Source organism: Schistocerca piceifrons, chromosome 4 (genome assembly GCF_021461385.2).
Source record: "Schistocerca piceifrons isolate TAMUIC-IGC-003096 chromosome 4, iqSchPice1.1, whole genome shotgun sequence".
Classification (NCBI taxonomy): Eukaryota; Metazoa; Arthropoda; class Insecta; order Orthoptera; family Acrididae; genus Schistocerca; species Schistocerca piceifrons.
In genome coordinates this window covers 738,890,517-738,908,232 of record NC_060141.1, presented here as the reverse complement: position 1 = coordinate 738,908,232, position 17,716 = coordinate 738,890,517, and the positions used below count along the sequence as shown (strand labels likewise).

At 42.7% G+C, this 17,716-nt stretch overlaps 1 protein-coding gene across 1 annotated transcript in view; it reads right to left on the bottom strand.

Annotated features, from left to right (window-relative positions):
• LOC124794848 (RNA-binding protein Raly-like) overlaps positions 1–17,188 on the bottom strand; it is a 1,009,671-nt gene extending 992,483 nt beyond the window's left edge. Inside the window, exon 1 of the mRNA XM_047258513.1 lies at positions 16,982–17,188. The gene's annotated coding sequence lies outside the window, so the exon portion shown is untranslated. The remainder of the gene's footprint in view (positions 1–16,981) is intronic.
• Positions 17,189–17,716: the final 528 nt, after the last annotated feature.

Sequence of the window (17,716 nt, the reverse complement as noted above, 5' to 3'; positions counted from 1 at the left end):
AAGACGATAACCAAGTGAGTGAATCTAACCTCTCAAGTACACCTGCCCATAGCAATCAAAGTGGGAAAGGAAATACTTCACAGAAGAAGCTTGGTTCAATGAGTGAAAACTATGAATGTTTTATGGGCGAATCGGATGTGAATGAAATATTTGATATGTCGGTTCTCAAAGGAATTTTTTCAAACTGTGTAAGATGTATTCATTGTAGTGAAGTTGGTCTGGAACTCTCCATAATAAAGCACGTAGGACTTGCTAGTGAAATACAACTGAAATGTGATAAGTGTTCATACATGACCACCTTTTGGAACAGTGTTGCAGTAACTGCAACTGAAGAAAATGGTAGCAAAATCTACGAACACAACATTAGATTTGTGTATTCCATGCGTTCAGTTGGTAAGGGTGCTACTGCAGGTGCAATTTTCTGTGGCATCTTGAATCTTCCAAATCCTCCAACCAAGTTTACGACCTATAATAAATTAATAGGGTCTAAAGTAGAAGATGTCTGCATAGAATCTATGAAGAACGTTGTGGAAGAGGCAGTAATGGAAAATAATGGTAACAGAGATTTGACTGCAGCGTTCGATGGTACCTGGCATAAACGGGGACACACATCTCTTCATGGTGTAGTATCTGCCACCAGTATGTATACAGGGAAAGTTTTAGATGTAGCAGTAATATCAAAGTATTGTAGATGTCCACAAAAATATAAAGGTACACATGAAAATAATTGCAAAGCTAACTATAGTGGCAGTAGTGGAGGAATGGAAGTGGCTGGTGTTGCCAGTATATTCCAGCGTTCTGAGGCGTGTGATAAAGTGCGATATGTTAATTACCTTGGTGACGGTGATTCTAAAAGTTTCAAACATGTTCAAGGACTGAAGCCCTATGGTGATGATGTTGTAGTGCATAAAATTGAGTGTATTGGACACGTACAGAAGCGAATGGGAACAAGACTTCGGCGACTGAAAGCTTCGTACAAAAAACAAAAACTCAGTGATGGTAAAGGGTTAGATGGGAAGGGAAGGTTAACTGACAGTGTAATTGACAAAATACAGAACTATTATGGAATGGCTATTAGGCAAAATACACAAAGTGTCGACGAAATGAAGAAGGCTGTTTGGGCTCTTTTTTTTTCATACTTCTTCAACCGATGAAATCCCCAACATGGCTTGTGTCCCAAAGAAGAAGACAGTTGGTGTAAATATAATAAAAGGATTGCTAACTGGTGAAGTGTACACTCATAAGCATAGTCTGCCTCATGCAATAATGGAGGTGATAAAACCTATTTTCAGAGACTTAGCAGCACCTGAACTGTTGAAAAAGTGTATTCACGGAAAAACTCAAAACCCCAATGAAAGTGTAAATAGTGTTACATGGTCGAGAATCCCCAAGACTGTATTTGTTGGAATAGAAACACTTCACTTTGGTGTGTATGATGCTGTTGCGACTTTCAATGATGGCAACATTGTAAGGTGCAAGGTATTTAGAAATATGGGAATGAAGATAGGTTCTAACATGGTACGAGCGATGCTTGCTTTAGACAAGGAACGCCTTCGGGCTGCAGACAGGGCTGTAAAGAGTCTAGAAATACAAGCAAGAGTAAACAGGAGGAGGAACAAGAGGAAGCTGGAGGAGGAGTTTGCAGAGGATGAAGATAATCCATCCTATGGACCTGGAATGCACTAAAAAGTTAATCCAATCTTTGTCGCTCGATTCCCAAAACTTTTATTTTCTCATACTAATTACATGTTTTCTAAGGATCTTCCAAACATATTTGTTTCAAACTTTCAGTAAATGTTACACCGTACCTTCTGCATAATTTAACACAGCCTTTTTCCAAAAAACTGTATATTTTTGAATACATAAATAAAAAATTGCAAAAAAATGTTGTGAATTTTCATTACAATTGAAAAAAAATCGTCTTTAATAACTGAACTAAAATTTTGTAAAATCCCTGTGTTAAGTTGTAGCCCATATTCCAATAAATAATCTGTAAAAAGTTCAACTTCCTACCTCAAATACTTTGTGAGGAAAGATGTAATTTATAAGCGTTATTTTAACATTGCAAGTATAGGGCGTTCCGGAGCCCCTTAAGTCGCATAGTGCTCAGAGCCATTTGAACCATTTTTGAATAGAGATAGAAATATTACATAGCTTCACTAACTGCATTCGGAGATGCTTTTCTGTGGCCTAGTCTCGTTAGATACAAAAGAAAGAAAAGAGAAAGCACACATTCCTAATACTTATGGGAACTGGATATACGTCCTAATCTCCTTCTCTCCCTTTGTCTATCTCCCCCTGTCCCATCCTATGTGCATCTCCTATCTCCTCCTCGTTCCCCCTCTCCTTCTATCTATCTTCCCCTCCCCGCTCTCATTGTCTATCTTCCATCCCCCCCCCCCCCCCTTCTCATGTGGCATTCGTGTCTTTCCAAAACGCGTACGGTAAAGGCGGAAACGTGAAGTATGGTCACTTGATTACCAGTAGCGTTCGAACAGGACGAACGTGCTGTTATTATTTTCTTGGCTGCGAAAAGAAAAACACTGGTAGACATCCATCAGAGAATGAAAAATATGAATATCGCAGCATGTCTGTCGATAACTACCGTTTCGGAAAGTTGCACCAACGGGTGCTGCTACTTCACTATGACGCAAGTCCCCGCATCACACACGTCGTAGCACAGAAGTTACGCCAACTTGTATGGGAGACACTCGAACACACGCCCTATAGTCCAGATTGCCCCTCATGCAATTTCACGTCTTCCGTCCCTTAAAAAAAAGTTCCTGTTCGTCGAGGATGAGTAGCGGAAGTTTCTGACTTCTTCAAGCAACAGGACACGGTGTTATATCAGAATATCTGCAGACTGGTGTGCTGGTGGGATGATTTTCTGAGTACTCAAGAAAATTTTGCCTGATTGGCAAACCGATTCTGGACTGTACGGCCTTCGTCGGAAACGTTTCAGTCGCTGATTATGTACTGATGGCAGTTTTATCAGATCCTGCTTTTGAAAATTCGCTCGTAAGGCTCATTATAACTAAGCCTACAAATAATCATTATTGCCTTTCTATGACAAATGAATATCATATTTACATAACCGGCTCCACCACACCCCTATATTTCAGTTGAGTTGGTAACGTATGGATACACTATAGTAGATAATAGTTATTTGCTCGTTTCACTAATTTATTTTGTTAATTTTGGGCATAAGAAATAAATATGATGCAGCCAAGAAAGATGTTACCGGCCGATGTGGCCGAGTGGTTCTAGGCGCTTCAGTCTGGAACCATACGACCGCTACGGTCGCAGGTTCGAATCCTGCCTCGGGCATGGATGTGTGTGATGTTCTTAGGTTAGCTAGGTTTAAGTAGTTCTAAGTTCTAGGGGACTGATGACCTCCGATGTTGAGTACCATAGTGCTCAGAGCCATTTGAACCATTTTTGAAGAAAGATGTCGACCTAACATTACACCAAGGAAAGCCGTTTTATCATTGATACAGCACTGTACTGCGCTTCGTCCGGATAGGGGTGTATTTAAAAGTCCATTAGCCTTTTTTCTGATGTTCAGACTTAAGGAATTGTTACGGAAATTATTCTTCAATCCAAGTACGACACCAGGACAATTTTGGGCGAGATCATTTAGGCTGGGTCCATGCGCCCGTGTTCTAAAACCGGCACACACCTGCACACGTACCTCTCATTGCACGTGAGCCCAGCACAGAGGCACAACGACTAACGCACCAATAAAAAACTACCTCTTAGGTCCTTTACAGTATCCGATAACGTGTCAGTGCTGCATGCTGAGCGAATGACAACGGTACACTCCAAGAACCTTGTTCCCTTGTCAGTGATACTTTCGCCACGTGAATAGTTCATTGGCCGCACCGTCGCGTTGTAACCCCATCATTACTCGTGCCGCGACTTGTGAAATCCATTCTGGGGCCATGTAGTCCTTATCTGGGTGTATGACCCATCAGCTTCTATCTCAGGAGAACATGTCTCCATCTATTATCTAGATATCAACATGTACTCAAATCTTTTACGACTTTTTGCGACGCCGCTTGTCAAGACTCTGCCGCCTAAGTATTTTCGTCTTCAGCCGAATCCAGAAACAAATGCCAATCATACAGACGTCATTAGCAATGAGCGAATTACTGAGCTGAAAGTGTGACTTCAATGTTGTTGTTGTTGTTGTTGTTTTTGTTGTTGTTGTTGTTCTTGTTGTGGTCTTCATTTCGAAGAATAGTCTGATGCAACTATCCACCCTACTCTGTCTTGTCAAAGCGTCCCATCCCTTCGTCTCAATCTAATATTTCCTATCCTGCACAATTATCTCCATGAAAAGGTCTCATGATACGTGATACCTTCTTTTGGCCAAATTTTATCACAAATTTCTTTCTCCCTAAGCAGATTCCGTACACCCCCTTTAGTTTTTCGACATACTCGTCTAATCTGCAGCACCGCATTTTAAAAGCTTCTGTTCTCTTCTTGTCTGAACTGATAATCATCCGCGTTTTACTTCCGCACGAGGCCACACTCCAAATAAATACCTACAGATAAGACATTCCAACACTTGAATTTGTATTGGATGCCGAAAAATTCCATTTGTTTTTAGAAATGTTTTTCTTGCAGTTGCAATCTACATTTCAATCGTGCATAGTTCGACTTTATCAGTTACAATGTCGGACAAAATTAAGTGTAGCACCCAGAAGACATGGTCGAACGCCAGTGCAGCTTGGCACGCGAACACACTATCGGTGCCTATGTATTACTGGGCTTCCAGTTCTCTGTGACAGCAGTGTTGTTCGCGTTTGTTACCACGCCTGATGGGGTGCACAAGAATCGTGAAAACCGTCAGATATTAAGTGAACACTGTGACCGGCACGGAAATGCCACGTACATGTACATCTACCTAGAAATTCAGCAAGCCACCGTAGAATGCGTGCCCTGTACGACTACTAGTCGTTTCCTATCCTGTCCCACTCGCAAATACAGCGAGGGGAAAACGACTGTCTATATACCTAAGTATGAGCCCTAATTTCTCGTATCTTATCCTCGTGGTCCTTACCCGCAATGTATGTCTGCGGCAGCAGAATTGTTCAGCAGACAGCTTCAAATACTGGTTCTCTAAATTTTCTCAACATTCTCGAAAAGAATGTCGCCTTCCCTCCAGGGATTCCCCTCTGATTTCCCAAGCATCTCCATAATGCTTACGCGTTGTTCACACCAACTGGTAACAAATGTAACATCACGCGTCTGCACTGCTTTGATGTCTTCGTTTACTTCGATCTGGTGCGGAACCCAAACACTCGAGCGGTACTCAAGAGTGGGTCGCACCAGCGTTTTATATGCGCTCTCCTTTACAAGTGAACACTATTTCCTACAATTCTCTCCGTAAACCGACGTCGGCCATTGTTTCCTACCACAGTTCCAACATGCTAGTTCCGTCTGACATCGCTCTCCAACGTTACGCCCAGTTATATAAACGACTGTGTCAAACGGGACCTACTCGTGACAGGCAGTCATTACTAGAACTCGAATTTGGTAGGTGCCACACTGTCGGTCTCCATTTCGCTAGCTGGTCGAATCGTGCATAATCCAGACCTGTGGGGCATTTAGATATGACAGTGGCCCGATGGTGGCAGCATGGGAAGGTGATGGCAGGAAAACTAGTCGTCAAGGTTTCGGTGGACCACGTGTGGCCACCACAGTATCAAGAAAAGGACTCCTTTCGACATTCTGTGTCATCCCCCACTACTGGTCTGGGACCAGAAGCAGCTGGACTGGAATTACTGTCCCAGACGTAGCACGCCGTTAACACCACAACACAAACGACATGAGCGGTGCCATGTCGGGAAGCATGGGCTGCGGATGAATGGCTTATGGCTGATGATGAGCAGTGAATCGCGGTTCTCCATTGTCCCAGATGACCATTGTCGGCCAGTGTGGCGGTGACCTGGGGAGGAGTCGTATTCTTCCGTTGTCTTGGACAGGCGCTTCTGGGGCCATGGTTTAGGGAACCAACGGCAGTGGATGCACGTCACGGCTGGCAGCGACTGAGTGAATTCTGACAGCACAACGGGATGTCACGGAAATTCTGTGTCCTCACGTGTTACAGAAAGTCACGGTATTTTCGTGCTAGTTTTTGAACAGTGCAGTCCTCGCGTGCACATAGCGAGTGTCTCTACCATTGTGTGACGTTGAGGAACTCCCTGGGTGAGAAAAATACCCACATCTGTTCCCGAAAGAACGTATGCAGGACAAGCTCGGACGTCACCAGCGTCCCAGTGCCAGTGTTCAGAAGATGAAGGACCAGCTACCACAGCTGTGGGCCAGCGTGGCTCAGGAGTCGAATCAACAACGTTCTGACCCATTTTCGAATCCAGACACTGCATTCATACAGGTTATTACTGATTTCTTTCGACTACAATCCATTATCCTTGTATCGGTTCAAATGGCTCTGAGCACTATGCGACTTAACTTCTGAGTTCATCAGTCACCTAGAACATAGAATTAATTAAACCTAACTAACCTAAGTACATCACACACGTCTATGCCGGAGGCAGGATTCGAACCTGCGACCGCAGCGGTCGCTCGGTTCCAGACTGTAGCGCCTAGAACCGCACGGCCACTCCGGCCGGCTATCCTTGTATTACTTTCGTTGGCGTTCACCTAACAACCTCTCTTCAAGACATCATCAATGTCAATAGTGATATTGAGTGTGTTCTGCCGAGTAGTTGTTTCCGCCTGATGCGCAATATTTAGACGACCGAACCAGACGCCTTCTTCGGGTGCTGTAACTTCGGCTGTTGTGCACTGAAGCGCCAAAGAAACTGGTATATTCATACCTATTCAAATACGGGAGTATGTAAACAGGTAGAATATGACGTTTCGGTCGGCAACGCCTATATCAGACATGTGCCTGTTGCAGTTCTTAATCGGTTACTGCTGCTACAATGGCAGGTTATCAAGATATGAACGTGGTGTTATAGTCAACGAACGAGCGATGGGACACAGCATTTCCGAGGCAACGATGATGTGGGGAATTTCCCGCACGACCATTTCACGAGCGTACCGTAATTATCCTGAATCCGGTAAAACATCAAATCTCCGACAACGCTGCGGCCGGAAAAAGATACTGCAGGAAGGGGACAAACGACGGTTGTAGAGAATCGGTCAACGTGACAGAAGTGCAACCCTTCCGCAAATTGCTGCCGTTTTTAATGCTGGGCCATCAACAAGTGTCAGCGTGCGAGTCATTCAACAAAACATCATCGATATGTGCCTTTGGAGCCGAAGGACCACTCGTGTACCCTTGATAGCTGCACGACACAGAGCTCTACGCCTCGCCTGGGCCCATAAGCATCGACACTGGACTTTTGATGACTGGAAACATGTTTTCTGGTCAGACGAGTCTCATTTCAAATTGTATCGAGCTGATGCATGGGTATGGAGACAACTTCATGAATCCATGGGCGCCGGCCGGGATACCCGAGCGGTTCTAGGCGCTTCAGTCTGGAGCCGCGTGACCGCCACGGTCGCAGGTTCGAATCCTGCCTCTGGCATGGATGTGTGTGATGTACTTAGTTAGCTGTAAGTAGTTCTACGTTCTAGGGGACTGATGACTTCCCATAGTGCTCAGAGCCCTGGGCCCTGCATGTCAGCAGGGGACTGTTCAAGCTGGTGGAGGCTCTGTAATTATGTGGGACGTGTGCAGTTGAAGTGATATAGGACCCTTTAAACGTCTAGATACGACTTTGACAGGTTACATGTATGTAAGCATCCTGTCTGAGCACCTTAATCCATTCTTGTCCCTTGTGAATTCCGACAGACTTGGACTATTCTAGCAGCACAATGCGACACCCCACAATTCCAGAATTACTAGAGAATGGCTCCAGGAACACTCTTCTGAGCTTATAAACTTGTACTGGCCGCCAAACTCCCCAGATTTGAACATTATTAAGCTATATGGGATGCATTGCAACGTGCTGTTCAGAAGAGATCTCCTTCCCCTCGTACTCACAAATTAATGGACAGCCCTGCAGAACTGATGGTGTCAATTCCCTCCAGCACTTGTTCAGACATTAGTCGAGTCCATGCCACGTCGTGTTGCGGCACTTCTGCGCTCTCGAGTAGACCCTACAAGATACGAGTATTCGGCAGGTGTACCAGTTTCCTTTGGTCTTCAGTGCATGTACCCGCTGGCTGGACTCCAACTATTGTTGTTCTCTCGCCGTTCTTTGTGTTTGAGTCCCATTCCCAACGCCGACCTCAACCTTTGACACTCTTTTGTTTGCCAGAGGCTGTACTGATATTGCGTGAAACATACACTCTCTGCGTTTCCTAGTCCTGATGGACACACAGGAATTCCAAAGTGCATCAGCATCCACCGCAAATATTATGGCAGTTAGGCAGGAGGTGAGAAAACTGGGATTCCATGGTCGAGTAACTACTCATAAGCCACGCATCACACCGGTAAATGCCAAACGACGCCTCGCTCGGTGAAAGGAGAGTAAACATTGGACGATTGAACAGTGGAAAAACATTGTGTGGAGTGATAATCACGGTACACAATGTGGCGATTCGATGGCAGGGTGTGGGTATGGCGGATGCCTGGTGAACGTCATCTGCCAGCGTGTGTAGTGCCATCAGTAAGATTCGGAGGCGGTGGTCTTGTGGTGTGGTCGTGTTTTTCATGGAGGGGGTTTGCACGCCTTGTTGTTTTGCGTGGCACTCTCACAGCACAGGCCTACAATGATGTTTTAAGCACCTTCATGCTTCCCACTGTTGAAGGGCAATTTGGGAATGGCGATTGCATCTTTCAACACGAAAGAGAACCTGTTCATAATGCACGGGCTGTGGCGGAGTGGTTACACGACAATAACGTCCCTGTAATGGAGTGGCCTGCACAGAGTCCTGATCTGAGTCCTACAGAACACCTTTGGGATATTTTGGAACGTCGACTTCGTGCCAGGCCTGACCGACTGACATCGATACCTCTCCTCAGTGCAGCACTCCGTGAAGAATGTGCTGCCTTACCCCAAGAAACCTTCGTGCACATGATTGAATGTATGCCTGCCAGAGTGGAAGCTGTCATCAAGGCTAAGGGTGGACCAACTCCATGTTAAATTCCATCATTACCGATGGAGGGCGCCACGAACTTGTAAGTCATTCTCAGCCAGGTGTCCGGATACTTTTGATCACACAGTGTATGTGGTTTTTACCGCCTAAGTGACTCTTTCCGGACAGTAGGTGATATCAGTCCAGTAGTTTCGGAGGACATGTAAAACATACATACATACAGCCTTATGACATTTATAAATATATTTTTCGTGATCCGATTTTGATAAAATAAATCACGTACAATCTCAAAGCCCAAGCTACGCTTGTGTTGCCCCTGACAATGACAGCATTATCACTAGAAGCAAATAGTTGAATTGTATCACATACTATTCAAGTGGCTCAATGCAAATAATTGTTACTGATATAGACATCCACCACTTACGAAGCTGCCTGAGACGCGTTAGTGATGCAAAGTGAAATCTGTCAGCTTCTGGGTTTAGCAGATCTCTTCAGCCACCGTGTCGAAAATTAGCCTGCAGATCTCCAAGTTTGTGTGGCACTTAAGAGTAACCGAGTCCACAGTTAAAATATTTGTTTTCTTTTTATATTGTTAGTAGATTATCTTTCGTTTACGAGCTTTTTTAGTAACATCTTTTCGACAACATTGTGTATTGGGCATCTTTTCATAAAAAAACTTTGCTTGTTCTGTAATTCTTCTGACACCAGTTTACGAATTGAGCCTTTTCATTTGCAGACCAAGCATAATTTTATAACACTACTCACTTGCTCATATTTTATCGTCTATTTTAGTCACACATAAATGTACTTGTAAACTATCGGACCACGATTCAATTTGTAGTCTTTGTCCTGCTTACATATTTGATTTCCTTTTCAGTATGTATTACAGCATACAAAATGCTCTGAATTGTTTAGCGTACCATCATTGAAAAAAAAACTAAGACCGTACAGGACTCTAGAGAGCCGCAGATCTTAACGAAGGAACATATAATGGAAGTTAAGTCTCTGAAGAAAATAAATATGTAGGTATATTCATTACGTCTAACCGAAAGATAAACGAAAATCTATGCTAAATTAAAAGATGAAGGGCTGACAGTACATTGTAAAGGGGAATACAGTGATCAGCAGTTCAAAAAGCGGCACTGGAACAGAACACGCTGCATAGTGTCTTGGGTTACTGTCTTTGTAATTCATGAAACACTGAAGTTCGTTTTAGGTAAATTCCCTACGAGTTACGCCATATAACAGCAACAGCTAACAAAATTACGAAAGCAACTGAATTCTTTATTGACGATAAACTATGTCATAGGGATACACTTTGGCTTCCATCAATGCGTATCGACCGACAATAGAACAGTGAAAGTGTTATTCACCAAAAGCAATATATTCTGAATCGTTCAGCAGAAAAGGAAACACGATTTACACAATTTCAGAATAAATAAGAGTCTAGTTAAACATATACAAATGTATAAAGCACAAAAATGAAGCAATTTATCGGTATGCGAAATGCTATCATCGAAACATATTCGTTAACTCAGTGTCACCTTCATGACCTAATGAGTTACTCGACTTATATCTGTTCAATAGGACACGTTATCCCATAAATTTAATCACACATCATTAAAGGTACATATATAGGAAGGGACCCATTTAAATCAACGAATTACAGAAACTACGTTGTCGTGCAGTTACCGAACGAGTTTTTTATGTTGATTTTACGAAATATACCACCGAACACTACGTAAAATTCTGTTTCTTATGTAGTATCCAAATAATGTAAACAGTGCATTGATAAACTACACGTTATTGATGATACTGTTATTCCCACAATAATAATTATCTCGTCTTCACCATTTACAGAAGAGATTACGTTTGGTAAACCTTGACCAGACTTAAGTAAAGTATTTTCATACCGTTACAAAAGTTTTTGAGTGAAGACATTAATAAAAGAAAAACTTCATAGTAATTATGACGAATGTTATATGAAATCAACATAAGCTCCTTGTGACTAACCATGTAAACCACTACGCTTAGCTTTTAGGCGATATTCTGCACGTCACCTGAAGCGGTAAGTTTAGGCCATCGGCTTTAGTCTACTGCCGTTAGCTGTATATCTTCTGAACATCCCCTAGCACAAGGAAACGGTTGACACATGAACACTACAACTGTTTTCGGAAACTTGGGAAAAGCTATATGGAGCACACCAGCTGCATCGAACAAAAAAAGGTTCATTTTAAAAATTAGAAACCACTGGCCACATTAGAGCAGTGATTTCATTCTACAGCGCAAAGCAAAAGATGTTATAAAAATAGCACAATCAGCAAAATTAATATTACATCCGGGACGAAGTAAACGACCCAGCTGGTCCTACGTTCGATTTGTCAGTGACAGATCTCGGGATCCTTCTGCAACGGGAATACCTCAACATTACGCAGACATTTCTTAAAGACACAAGAGATACGTGGACGAGCATTTTCCTGTTGAAAAATGGCACCACAATACTGCCAAATGATAGACAACACGTGCGGACGCCGGACATCCTTGAAGTATCTTTGTGCCTTCCGAGTTCCCAAAATCACTACCATTTAAAGTCATACCGAATGGGTCTCCGCACCATGACTTTCCACATCATGATTCAAGGATTAGCCACCGCCAATCCAAAGCATTGAAAGAGTGGGGCGTCTCCCCAGGTCAGTGTCATATTCGCCGACGATGGTCGTCCGGGACAATGCAGAAACACAATTCACTGCTGAACACAATGCGACAACATTCGTCAACAGTCGATGCTTCCCGTCAACAGTCCATGCCTCGCAGCCGCAGCACCATTACAAGTGTAACCGTTTGTGTTGTGAACAGCCGCATACTTATGGCACGGTAATTTCCTGGTGGTGATCGAAAGTCGCTATCTTTTGAGAATTTCGGCCACCGAAGTCGACGGAAGGGAACAGGGCAACTGACCTGCATCTGTATACAACTTTGAGCATCTGGTCTTAAGCTGATAGCTCTAATTACGCCACTGCAATAGCCGGAAATTCCATTTCACTACAGGTGCAATATGTAAGCTTACCGGGTAAATGTTACAATATTAATGGTGACGATCAGCGTTCAGTAGCCGGGTTATCGGAATGTGGCTGTTAAAGTTCCTTCCAAATGTGGAGGTGGTCAGCATAAGTGAAAAATGGCAAATTTACGCTCTGGATTCATGTTTAATTAATTAGTAAAACGAGGCCACCGGATAGAATATAAAGAAGTACCTCATTCTTATGAACTATGAACAATTATTCTCTTTATCACTTGGTCTGATATTGATTCTTCCTGTTTCGTGGAGCTGCTATTTTAATCTATCTTAATACCACCACAAGCGTGACGAAAAAAAACCTAACTATAGTGGACTGGATAAGATATAGCAGTCGACACAATTACTGTGCCGTGTCGTGTTTCGGTTGTACTAGATCGCAAGACCTTTACTGAAGAAGTTTTATGAAGACCGTGTTACGTTGTGAGGCACCTCTGGTACTTACTGAAGTTACGCTGATCTTTCTGTGCTGTTACGTTCTCCGATAACGGTACAAAACCCAAACGCGTCTGGGAGCAGCAGCGTAACACGACATGGATTGATGAAATCCTCTGGGCTTCCATCCGGGTAGCTGCGTCGAAAATCCGCGACGTTTCGATGAATGTCATTCTCATCATTTTCTGGCGAAGTTGATGATCACTTCGCCAGAAGATGAGAATGACACTCATCGAAACGTCGTGGATTTTCGGCGCAGCTACCCGTATGGAAGCCCGAGAAGATTTCATCAGCTGTATACACCGGGAAAGCCTACATTCGCATACGGACATGGACTAACGATTATTATTACTGAGTATTCGTTCGCCTGGAACAACTTAATAATTAGTAGTAGCCCCTCCCTCTCCCTTTCACGCCTTCCCTTCCCCCTTCCCTCACACAAAAGATTCTTTAAAAAATCTAATTCTCACCTATAAAACCGCTTCAGATTCTTAAATTTTTTTTGGAAACCACCAAGTGCCCTGATTATTCAACACTGGGTGTGTGTATTCCATTTAATTTGCGCTCTCCTTTAACAAATACTAGCTTTCCACACATCTCAATGTTTATAGCGCCATATCACCGGGGTTTCGGCTCGGAAAATGATACAATTTTGCAAGAACATTCAGTGGTATATGTGGATACTGCAACACGTATTGCATATAGAGAGGGTAATCCAAAAGTAAAGTAAAACGTCAGGCTCCATGCTGAAGTTTTAATGAATGGAGAGCGAGAATGCAGTAAGCGATAAACATTTGTCCTTTAATTATTCTCTGTCAGGTCTCAGCGAGAAACACTTTCGCAAAGGGAAAAATAATATTCAAGAATCGAATAAAGCTGAGAGCAACTCTTTTACGAATGTAATTTTAAATATACAAAAATTTATATTTGTTAAATAAAACTCAGGAATCCTGTTCACAAACAAATACAATGATAAAACGGTATAAATAATGGACCTCAGCCATTTTCACTTATAAGCAAGCTGACTCCACACAAAAGTACCAGAAATTAAAGTTTTATTATGTTTATATCTGCTGTTGTTTTGACGCACACTTCCACACGCACTGAAAGCAGATAATGTTATACCGTACATCATAATAATGAAAATGTCACAGATAACAAAAGTGCAGCATATCTGCAAGAATATTCTACGTATGCTTCTCTCCCTAAAAAGGAATACAATCATACGTTTTTACAGATATACATTTTCTGCTTCTCGGATTTGCTTTAACGGCCCATTCGCATCTACTGCAGCACTAAATTCATTTTTATTTCCACAATATAAATCTCCTATTTGTCGTGAAGGGACTGTGGTTCTTTCAAACAACTCCCGTAATTTAAGTTTACGACCACTTATTTCAGCAGTCTGTCGCTTCAAAGCTTCATCTACGTTTCAGCATAAAAAGCAGTTTCACTAGTCAGTTTGCTTCAGAAAAATTTCTGCCTGTGGTTGCACTAACCTTCACGTTGACAAAATTGTTGTTAGATTAACTTACAATTGTATCTTTTTGAACGTCCTTTGTACTCATTTGTTTAGTTTGATAAAATCAGGTGGTTTATAATTAATACTCTGTTGTATAAAGTTGACAAAAATATCACTACCTTCAAATGTTTGTTTTTGGCATAGTGTTTATATTCACTTCAAAATACAACTGGCAATGCTGTTTTAAACATAAAAGTGAAATAAAAACAAGAGAATACAGTTGATAACTCCGTTTTAGAACTGAAACGTGCCATCAAGAGCTATAAAACAAACTTATAACATTGTACTAGATTACAAGTATGTATTCGAGTGTATTTCAATTACTGTCGATGCGTGACGTCATAAAATAACAAAAGATCAAAGCGAACAACTATGCGTCTGCGAAATGTAACGCAACACAGCAGAATTTTTTAAAAATTTTATGGAATATATTTGACGATACTAGGTTAGGTACAAGAAAAGCTATTCAGGTACTGAATTCGTAGCTATAATCAATAGTTACGTATGTTGTTTTATGTAAATGTGGATGATGATTCGATGACTTTTTCTGATAACATACAATATGATTCTAATTCTGTATTTACTCCCTTCAGTAAATGTGTCGTACTCTCATTACGTCATGGCTGCTTTAATCAACATTTATTATATTAATAATGTAATTCTAATGCCCTTGTAATTAAGAAACGTCAGGATTTAGTTATGAATGCATATATTGAAAGAAATGGAGCATAAATTCGATAAGCAAGCTTCCATAAAGCAATATTCTCGTATAGAAAGTTGCGTATATAATGTGCATAACGGTACTGTCAGAGCGAGGCAGTTCCGGATAACAAATATCTTAGAAGGCGATACAATAAACCTCCGGCACTCGATGGAAATTTCGGTTTTATAAAGTGGAGAGAGGCCAAAGCATTCAAAATCGTGACGTGAATCATAGAAAGCATTGGATAACTGGCCACTCTATCATCCTTGGACAGTCTTTGTGGGACCCCTTGCGAAATTTGGTCTACTTTTATGTATTTCTATCTCTGTTTTCTCCTCAGACCTATTAACCTCCAGTATGGAGGAGAAATATTTTATTAAAATTCATTTGTAATTCAGTCGAAGTGGTGTTGAAAAATCCGTAACTAGTCACTGCAAATAAACAATTTTTTTTAATTTCATGTAAATAATGTTTTTAACGTAATCTTTCCAACAACTTATACCAAAGGAATACTTTAGATACAGACTGGTAATGGCGTGGGTATCACATGTCATCGTATATTTACAGTGCAATGTAAAACAGTTTAGGGACTGATTAACCTCATTGACATCATGAATCCGCAAAAAAATATTTTATGGCATACTGGATTACGAAACAGTACGGAATGAAATGCATTCCACAAATTGATCATCTTAAATTATGCAGAAAAAGTTCTTAACATCTGTATTAAATAATAATACAAAACTTTCGTCGAGAAGAGCTCAGTGTGCTCAACATTTACCGTCGAGAGCTCTTTTGAACACGATCATGTGGGCTGTACACAAGCGCATGTTGATGTAACAGAGGAAGTTCCTGGATATTTTGACATGCAGCCGGAAGACGTGTGACAGATTTATTATGCCTTACGAAAGTTGCAGGCTACTAGCATCTGCTACGAAAAATTATTATTTAGCCGCAATGGCTGATGTTAATTAAGCCGATATTGCGGGTATGTGGAAATACAGGTCGAGGGATTGGGGTGTGAGGGGATGCTGGATAATAAATGGTAGCAAGTATGAACAGTTTTTATCGGGTAATATTTTGAGAAGGTGCTGGTGGACAGCTTTTAAATAAAAGAAATTGTGATTTGGTATACTAGCTTTATGTCAGCTCTTTATTGAAAAACTTGGAGTATCGGCCAAACGACAGATCATTCCTCATGTGGTTCTTCATGGTTGGGAGTGGTCTCTTGTTTGACCGAAACTTCTAGCATTTCAACAAGGAAGTGACTTACAGCTCTTCTACATGACGAGTTTTGATAAAGTTTATCTCAGTATTTGTAAACTGTCAGAAATGCATTTTAAGTATAATACTTCTACTTAAAAGTGTTAACTTGGATAAATGGTTTATGACTGAAAAAAAATCAACACTGTATTAAAATTACAAAGGTTGCATTAAGTCAATAAAAAATGCAATCCTCTAAGAAATGATGATATATACTTTAAAAGATAGGGGTCATAGTTTAGAAAACGATGTGGTGAATAAGAAGGTGGAGGTCGAACAACACGTCATAAAATGCAGCACAGTGCCCTTCAGCTGATGATTGCAACACTAGAACAAAGCACATTTCTGGGTAGCTTAGATTACTACTATCTTTGCAATTCTTAAAATAGAAAAGTTCCTTTAATTTCATTACATTGCGACATGAACCTCTTAAGAGGGTGGCAAAACAGAGCTGCCCTGGAGAAGATTACAAACCCCTGAAAATAGGCAACCCAAATTACATCATGCGCTCCAGGTGCAGGCGATGTAAGTTGGACTGCCTATCTTACGGTGCATCACATATTTTCCCAGCCTGTTTTATTTTGACCACGTTGTATTAGTAACAGCATAAGATTACAGTGGGATCATGAACGATTTTACACTATAACGAAGCAGATACGCTGTAAAAACTCGTTGACATTGTGGCAGAATACCATTTCATGTATTTCTGCTTCTTTTTAAGTCACTTTTGAGCATTAGGCTCATTAAACGTTTGTTTCGTGACGTGGATATTAACAATAAGTAAATGTCTCAAATTCTGAAATGATGGGTCAATTTAATTCCGATTTGCTACGTTTTCTTCTCGGTCGGTGTGTATCCACTTCACTGTCGGTATGTTTACCGTTGGCCATAGAGGGCAACTCACCAATCAGCAAGGCGATGGTCGACTACCGCAGGCGCCGACGGGTGCAGATGGAACGCACCTAGCTGCAGCTGGGTAATGATACGTCGGTCGGTGGGACAGATAGAGAGAGAGAGAGGACCAATTACGCAACGGAACGGAGGCTTGTCCTCAAAGGACGGGGGGAGCAAACAGCAGGCGGAGCGGCTTCCGCGCGACCTCTCGCCTCGGCGGTCGGTTCGAGACTGGCTGGGCGGAGCGGCTCGCAGGCGACTCGCGTTCGCCTCGGGCGTTTCCGCCGGCGCTCGGGTGCGCTCGGGTAGCGCTCGCCTGTCGGCGCGTCTTCCGCCTGTCACGTGCGGCCGGCGCTGCGACGCTCGCCGTTTCTGGCGGCGCCACGCGGCGCGGCACGGCGGCGGCTACGGTGCCCATCCGCCCCCACCCCCACCTCTGCAGTCTTCGCCCCGTGTCTCAGCGCAGCGCAGAATCCGGCGGGCGTGTCGGCTGTAATCAGCTTTGGGCGACACGCCTGGAGGCGGAGGCTGGAGGCTGCGACCAGCTGCCACCGCCACCGCCGGCGCCGCCGCCGCCGCTGCGGTCGCGCTGCGTGCAACAGTTGTTACCGCCGGTGCCGCAGCATCACAGCTGCCTGCTAGCAGCCGCGCCGCCACTGTGCAGACAGATGAATATAGTCTCCGCCGCCTGCAGCAGAATCTCTGCAATTCTGTCCGTCTGTGTTCTAGCCCTTCCCTCCCACAT